This window comes from Solanum pennellii, chromosome 8 (genome assembly GCF_001406875.1).
Source record: "Solanum pennellii chromosome 8, SPENNV200".
Lineage (NCBI taxonomy): Eukaryota > Viridiplantae > Streptophyta > Magnoliopsida > Solanales > Solanaceae > Solanum > Solanum pennellii.
The window spans coordinates 18,230,502-18,239,253 of NC_028644.1; the positions used below are offsets into that span (position 1 = coordinate 18,230,502).

The 8,752-nt window shown below is 34.2% G+C and overlaps 1 long non-coding RNA gene across 1 annotated transcript; it reads right to left on the reverse strand.

The window, feature by feature from the left end:
* Window positions 1–351: 351 nt before the first annotated feature.
* LOC107028145 lies at window positions 352–2,207 on the reverse strand. The gene is made up of 3 exons (XR_001457798.2): window positions 2,062–2,207; window positions 1,000–1,188; window positions 352–617 (listed from the first exon to the last, which is right to left on the reverse strand). It is a non-coding gene; the product is annotated as an uncharacterized LOC107028145 (long non-coding RNA).
* Between the last annotated feature and the right edge of the window lie 6,545 nt (window positions 2,208–8,752).

Consider the following 8,752-nt stretch of genomic DNA (forward strand, 5'->3'; position numbering starts at 1 on the left):
TGTCTTCATTTGAGTCCTTGTACAAACATTCAGGGTGTCTTGTTCTTTTAACCACAAATAGCTCTTTAGGTGATATAGAAGATTCCCTTTTATTATCCTTTTCACATGAAAAAATGATATTAAAACTTATTTAAAATACAAGTTAAGATTTGATAAAGAAGAAGAAAACACACCAAATCATTGTGTACGAAAGAAAAACTTATTTTTCCTGCAGTATGTGGATTCTTCAACTTTTTCCTATTCTTAGTATTGGTTTCAGCCATTTTCTGCAAATAAGTAAAAAATATGACAACAACAAAGAGAGATAAAATCATAGTAGAGAAGATATCACAGTAGAAAAGAGAAGAAAAATAAACTCCAACAACCATATCGTAATAGAGAAGAGAAATTGTCATTCCAAAATTAAATTTACATTATGTTTATTGGAATCCCAATATTTGAGGAGTTCCTTAAGTTTACACTTTTGAAACATAAGGAGGTTGTTTTGCCATTAGAATTTCATGATTATTGCATGGTTTGTAACATAATTTCTTTAGATCAAATTTATGTCTTCTCCAAGCAAACCCAATTACTTGTAACACCCATTCTTTTGCATCTTCAGTAATATCATATTTCTCCTGCAATTTGATTTCATTAGTAGAACATGTAAAATAATTTTAGCGATATATTAAATATTAGTAACTTCAAACCTTTGTATATCTCCATAAATCATCTTTTTTTGTCCATATACCACCAATCTAATATGTCTAGAGGGCAAAAATTTGCATTCCTTTCCTATGTGCCAAGGAAGCTACTTAACTCTACAACAACATATTTGGTTGGACCAACAGGTTGATTGTTGTTGTTCAGTAGCACCAGCTTAAGATAATTTCTCCCATGTACACTTTGCATTTGTGTTGTAACTCTCGTATTTTATTGATTGGATGGGTTTGAAGCAAAACATAATACAAGTAATTAGAAGTTATAAATGAGTTTAATAAGCTTCTAAGCTATATGTACCTTGTTCTTCAGATTGTTCGTTTACTGGAAGAGTGCTTGTAGAATCCATTTACACCTGCTCCTCTACAGTTGGTTGTCCTCTACACATTGTTCATTTGTTTCACATTGTGGTGTAACTCATCATTGTTTTGCAATTGGTTGTTCTTTCTCAATCGACTTTAGCAGTTTCTTATTTTCTTAAAGCACAGCCTGAAAAGTTTCTTGTGTTGTCAAAGATGATCTTATTTGTTGTACCAAGGATGATAATGTTCCATGTTAAGCATATGTCGTTTTTTTCGTAACTGTCCTTCCTGACTCATGACTATCAAAATATGTTTAAGTATAATATTGTAAAAGTTAAAATACTTAAGAAAAAATAAATTAGTAAATCTGAACGCAATGTTTTTAAATTATCCAAGCTCGTTGAATTTCTCTTTTAAGGATGATGACTGGAGCGTTGGCCGACTTTTAGCAAGTAAACAATATTAAAACATGTGACTTGTGAAAAGGTTATAAGGCCATCAACACAATCTTTCAAGACCTCGAGTTTATAGATTGTCAGCAAGGTTTTCCAATTCTAAAATTCTCAAACTGCTTAACTACACATAGTACGATAGGTCCATAACATATACCAATATACACACATATACATCAAAGAGTATATAGACACTACTTCCCTCTAGATTAAAACAGGTTCAGAACCAAAATGTTTAAGCGCATACATAGCGAGGTTGTCAGCTGGTTAAAATTTATACCCTCGACCTACATTATTAGATCTAACAACTCTAGTAAATTGAGGATTCTAAGAAATAAGCTTAAAAACTGAAATTTCCCGAATTAAAAAAATCTGCAAATCCATATTCTCAAAAATATAAAATAACACAGTTTACTCAATAACCTTAACCAAGCTTGAGATATAAACTTCTAAACACCAATATATTGAATTGAATATGTAAAATTGAATAAAAACATCTGTTTCATAGAAATTTACTTGTTTATTAGAAAACTCCTTTAATGGAATTTTTAATTTTACAATACAGAGACTTTTTAAACTACCTTCCACAAGAAGTCAAGAAAATATACCTTTTTGTGAAGATGTTGGATATGAACGACTTTAAAACCCCCAAAAATCAATTGTTAATGTCATTAAAGATGAAACTATCGTCGGAGGTGAGCCACTCGTCGTTCTTTTTCTAGAGAAAACCCACACTCATTTTTGTAAAAGGGAATATGACAACCCACTAGGTCTAGAAATCTCCATATATAATTTTTAATTTAGAATTACTTTTAAAATAAAATAAAATAAAAATAGCAGGATTTTAAAATCACTGGAGGGAAAATATATTTAGGCCAATACTGTACCGATAGATCTTTTTTTAATAATAATAACCGTTCGTATAGAATTTTCTATTGCAACGGTTTCCATAATTGTTGCAAAAAATACATTTGTAGATACAGTTATGCAGTAATGCAACAATTCATTTTAACAAGTGTAGTAGTAGGTTTGAGGTTCTACGACAATAGTTAAAACTGTTGAAAATTCCTATTTATAGCAATAGTTACTAAACCATTGCAAAATCACTGTTGTTGTAGGCCATATTTCTATTAGTGATTATTTATCTCCAACTCAATAGAGTCACTATTAAGAGAAGTATCATCTGCCTAGGATTGACGACTTGTTTGATCAACTCCAAGGGGCAAGCTACTTTTCTAAGATTGACATGAGATCAGGGTATCACCAACTTAGGGTGAGAGGTGAGGATATATAAAAAATGGCATTTTGAACTAGATATGGTCACTATGTGTGTCTAGTAATGTTCATTGGTCTCACTAATGCCCCTACGTTTTTGAAGGACCTCACTAATAGGGTGTTTCTAAGTTAACTAAATTCATTTTTCATTGTCTTCATCGACAAAATGTTTGTATATTCGAAAAATGAAAGTGAACACATGAATCATTTGAGAGTGGTGTTGCAAGTATTAAATGAAAACCAATTATTTGCCAAGTATAGAAAATGTGAGTTTTGGTTGATGTCAATGGAGTTTCTTGGTCATATCATCTGTACTAAGGTGGTTGAGGTTGATCCAAGGAAAACCGAGGCGATCAATAATTGTCGTAGACCATTGCCTCCAACTGACATTAGAAGCGTTTGGGTCTAGCGAGATATTATAGGAGTCTTTTGGATGGTTTTGCTTCCATTGCTTATCCCTTGACTACCTTGACCCAAAATAGTGTGAAATTTAAGTGGTCAGAGAAATGTGAAAGAAGCTTCCAAATCTTGAAATAGAGGCACACCACTTCTCCGATGTGACTTTAATAAAGGGTACCAAGTGCTTCGGTGTATATTGTGATGCATCCCGAGTGGACTTAAAGTGTGTCCTTATGCAACATGGGAAAGTAGTATCTTATGCTTCTAAACAAATTAAGGTGCATGAGAAGAATTATACAACTCATATTTTTGAGTTAGAGGCCGTGGTATTTTTCTTTAAAATATGTAGGCATTATTTGTATGGTGTCCATGTTGATGTGTATACTTACCACAAGAGTCTTCAATATGTGTTTACTCAAAAAGAGTTAAATCTCTGACAAAGAAGGTGGTTAGAATTGTTGAAAGATTACAACATTAGTATTCTTTACCACACTGGCAAAAGCCAATGTGGTTGCAGATGCTCTAAGTCGTATGATTATGGATAGTGTGTCTCATGTAGATGAAACCAAGAAAAACGTAGTGAAAGATGTTCATAGGTTGGCTCGTTTCGGTGTTAGGTTGGAAGATTCTCGACATGGTTATTTTATGGTCCATCATAACTACGAATCGTCTTTGGTAGTTGAGGTGAAGTCTAAGCAATACCTTGATAAATCATTGATGGAGTTCAACGAATCAGTCCTTGCTAATCTTAATGAGTCATTCTTCTTAGGGGCGGATGGTGTCTTCAAGTATCAAGGATTGTTATATAAGCCTAGTATTGATGACTTGAGAAACTGGATTCTTGAGGAAGCTCATTGTTCCCGTTGTTGAATTCATCCGGGTTCTACGAAGATGTATCATGACCTTAGAGATGTAGTTTGGCGGCAAGGTATAAAAAGGTACATAGCGGAATTTGTTGCAAAATGTCCAAATTGCCAACAAGTCGAAGACGAGCACCAAAAGCCAAGTGTTTGCTTCAAGAATTACAAGTTCCCACTTTAAAGTGGGAAGACATTCATATGTATTTCATGGTAGTTTTTCCTTGGACATAAAAGCAACATGACTCCATATGGGTGGTTGTGGATAGGTTGACCAAATCCGCTTAATTCATTCTAGTAAAATCTAATTAGTGGGCAGAGGATTATTCATGGATCTTCATTGAAGAGATTGTGTGTCGCCATGGTATTCTGTTATCTATAATATCGGATAGGGGTGCACAATTCACACATATATTTTGGAGGTCATTCCAGAAAGGGTTGGGTACAAGGTGAAGCTATGCACCTCTTTTCATCATCTAGATGGTTAGTCAAGAGAAACGTACTATTCAAACCCTTGAGAATATGACTAGATCTTGCATAATGGATATCAAGGGAAATTGGGATAAACACTTGACTTTGTTTGAGTTTTCTTATAAAACTAGTTACCATTCAACTATATCTATGGCTCCTTTCAAGGCATTGTATCGTAGGAGATGTAGATCTCCAATTGGATGGTTTGAAGTGGGCGAGTCTTCACTCTTGGTTCTTGAATTGATTTATAAGAGTTTAAAAAAAGATAATATGATAAAGAAAATTGAAAACAGTCTATATCCGGCAAAAGTCTTATTCCGACCATAGCAGAAGAGACTTAGAATTTGAAGAGGGTGATAAGGTGTATCTAAAAGTTTCACCCATGAAAGGAGTAGTGAGATTTTGCAAGAAAGGAAAGTTGAGTCCTCGTTATGTGGGTCCTAATGAAATTTTGTAAAGGATTGGCAAGGTTGCATGTGAGCTGAGATTACCTAGTGAATTGTTTTTGTTCATCCGGTGTTCCATTTCTCCATGCTTAAGAAGTGTTTCGGCAATCCCGAGTTCATACTTCCTATTGTGAGTCTAGGTGTGTAATATAACCTCTCATATGAGGAGGTTCCGGTTAAAATCCTACATTGACAAGTAAAGAGGTTGAGAAAGAAGGAGGTGGCTTCCGTAAAGGTGTTATGGAAGAACCACCTATTTGAGGGAGCAACATGGGAGGCCGAGGCCAACATGAAGTCCCCTTACCCTCATCTCTTTGTTGAATAAGACTAGTTGTTCCTCGAATAATGAAAATAATTAATAAACTAAAATTGACTTGTTTTGCAAAGATGTGCATACTTATAATTAAGGTTATTTTTTGCTAAAATGAAGTTTCATGTGAAAATACTCTTTTGCACAATGTTGCACTTATTTGTGTAGTTTGTATGATGTAGACTATATGAGATGATATTAAGCATAATTTAATGTTTTCAAGTAAATTTTTGCATAAATGACTCTTTATGTTGTGTTGAGCTCATGTAGTTAAGAGAAGGTAATTCCTAATGTTTTGATAATGAGCTCTTATGTTTTGTAATTGATGTTTTGAGTTACTTTGTGTAAATGCCATGTTCCTATGTTTATTTGTGTCTTAAATCATATTGATTTTGTATGTTATTGGTTGGGCTGCTAGTATTGAGTCTATCCTCTCCCTTGAAAAAGATTATAGTGTCATTCAGGAATGAACGTTTCTAGGGGGGGGGGGGGATAATTTCACACTATGAAAGTATTAAACCTAATCTAGTGCCTTACATGAGTTTCAAAGGTTAGGAATACTATTTTAAGGTCAATAATAGTGTAAAAATGTCATTTAGGAAGTTTTAAAGTTAAGACGTCAAGGAGCTTCCATGACGTCCGGAGAATAGCGAAAAAGGTGCTAGCGTGCCTTAGCCTATTTGACAACGTTTTTAGGAGTCAAAATTCGATAAAATTTGGTAAATTAGTGTCTAATACATATTAAAGTAGTATTAGGGTCTAAACGTCTAGGTACAACTCCCTAAGGACCACCATAGAGATCCTTGGAGAGAACCCTTGAATAGGACCCAAAAGTTATAAAACAAGGTTGTGTAGACAGTATCTACCTACGCCTGCAGACGACGAGGCGTAGGTCAATTGACGGGGGGACAATGCCTCCGTCGATGGAAAGTTAGCAAGTTGAAGGAAATGGCAATAAAACACAACTCTCGAACAAAAACTACGGTTTAACATGACGGTGGGGGTCATTGCCGTCGACTAAACTACGACCCGTAGGCAGGGGTATCGTAGGTCAGGCATATGACTTTCCTTTTAACATTATTTAGGTTAATTTAATTAAGTTAGTTATTAAGGTTTTTAATTGTTAATAAGTTATGGTTAATTACATTAGTTAGTTAAGTATATAACCTACCCTATGTCCAAACCTCTCTTAACACCTCTCAATTCTAAAACCCAAATTGCTCTTCCTTCTCTCTACTTTGTTTCTCCCAATAAGAAGAACTCTATTATAGGTCTAGGTCTAGGTATTTAGGGAATAAAGAAGGGTAATTTTCTCCATAAATCTTCAATAATTAAAAAGGTATGGGAACTCTTCACCTTTGGGATTCCTTTCCCCAAATGGTTCTTCCGAAATTGATTTCAAACAAATGAGTTTAGTATGGCTTTCTTTATATTACAAAATTGATCTTCCAAATTGTGTTTCATATGTTTTGTTTTGATTATTATTCTAAGATTATGATGTATTATGATTAAATTATTCTAGTTCATGATTAGTTAATATACTATGTGGAATAGATCATGATATTGAATCAAGTCCCTAACCCAAGGTTATGAACTAGTGTTGAATTGACGTGTAGTGATGCAGTTAACTTCATTATTGTGTTAATTACTATTGAATTATTTTTTTGCATCTATTGTTGTATTGAATTTGTTGGTTGATGGTAAGATGAAGATGATGGCTTGAAGGGGATTTGGTAAGTCTTGATACCCAAAACATTTAACTTCATTCATGATGGCTTATACTTCGTGATGAAGTCAATTGAAGTACCTACGAGACTTATTATATTATGGTTATGTTAATGTGCTAATATCAAATGTGAAGTATTTTATTGAAAGGCGTTATCATGCAATTCCTATAGAGCTAATGACTATGACTATATAATTATTAGTCTCCTATGACCTAACTAAGTTCTGATTATTAATTAAAGACATTTTAAAAGGGATTCTACCTTAGCACCAAGTGAACTAGTAGTGGGGAGTGTCCATTACATAGTAGGGAAGGTAGGTTCACTATTGTACTCATAAAATTGGAGACTATAATTCAAGTAGCATAAAGAGGGTCCAAAACACATCTCCTAGTTCTTGAAATATGTTGCCCCCATAGGAATACTATCTAGTGGATCTACATAGATGTTATGTTCATGTTTTGGTACGACCTTGGCAAGTAAACCACCTGGTTTCGGTGTAGGGTTCAATGGCACCGGATTCTGCATAAGCTCATGTGGTCTCTGTTGATTAAGGTAAGAACTTCCAAAAAGTAAAAATAATGTAATAAAGTGAACTCTAACTTTGAGGACTTATGGGGTTTGACTTAGTCTAGATAAGGGTATGGGACTCTACCTATACATTTCACTAGTTGGCCTTGAGGGAAATCCTAGGAAGTTATTCTTATGTGTTATGCTCTTATGAGACAAATTTTATGATTATATTGATTCTTCATGTTAATTCTATATATTTATAACTGTGAGAATGAGTACTTATAATGATATGATATGTGAAGGTTTACATTATTCATGATCCTTTGGCTAGTTTTCTTGGTTGAGGGAGGTTATGGGGCTTCACTTGACCGTTGCACTAGTAGACTTGGTGAAGGCTTATGGATAAGGGTTTTACTTATGTTGTAATATTATGGACTCATGAACATTCTTTATGAATATGATATCATGCTAGAGTTGTTTTGTTTATGAATTCTACTATGTTTGTACATGCTGACTTGGTTTAACTTTAGTTGGTTGGTCTTGTATTGAATATTCTTCTATCATAAGAAGTATATGATTATTTACTTGTATGTGTTCTTGGGCTGTGCATATGGCTTTAAAAATAACATGGCATGGTTTTATCAAATGTGTCCCTCTTAACCATGATTTCTATGTTGTGTGCATATATTTCCATACTTTGTACAAGTGATGTGCTAACCCCCGTTTCTCCCTTTTCCCCAACATTTTAGGTTTTGGTCGTTAAAGAGTTCGTTGATCACTTATGAAGGAAGGCTTTGATCATTTCTCCATGTGTGGGTATGTCCTCATGTTCCGGGGACGATGTCTTTCTCTCACTCTTACATGTTACCTTGTTATAGTCTAAAGACATTCACTTGACTGTTGTTGTTTCAAGATATTGTTGTAATCCCTAAGTGGCATCTATACATTTGTGTAAGGGATATGCCCATATTTTTCTATTCCGTTTAGATAGTTCAATGTGATATATCCCTATTGAGAGTACATTATGTATGTTATCAATATGTGTCATAAAAGTAGAAGACTATGTAATCTTCTCATACGAGGAGTATAAGTAAATTCGCTATGAATATATTATGTGTAAGCTAGAGGTCTAAGTAAACCTTATGAAATAGATGTAGATGAAATTTTTAATTTCCCGCACTTTTTAATCTATGAATGTCATGACAAATGCTAAGAGGCTAGTGTTAGTCCTCTTCAAGGACGATGACGACGGTTATGTAATGGGGGTACTCCTCGGATCTAACATTCCTCAAGTGGAGGCACTT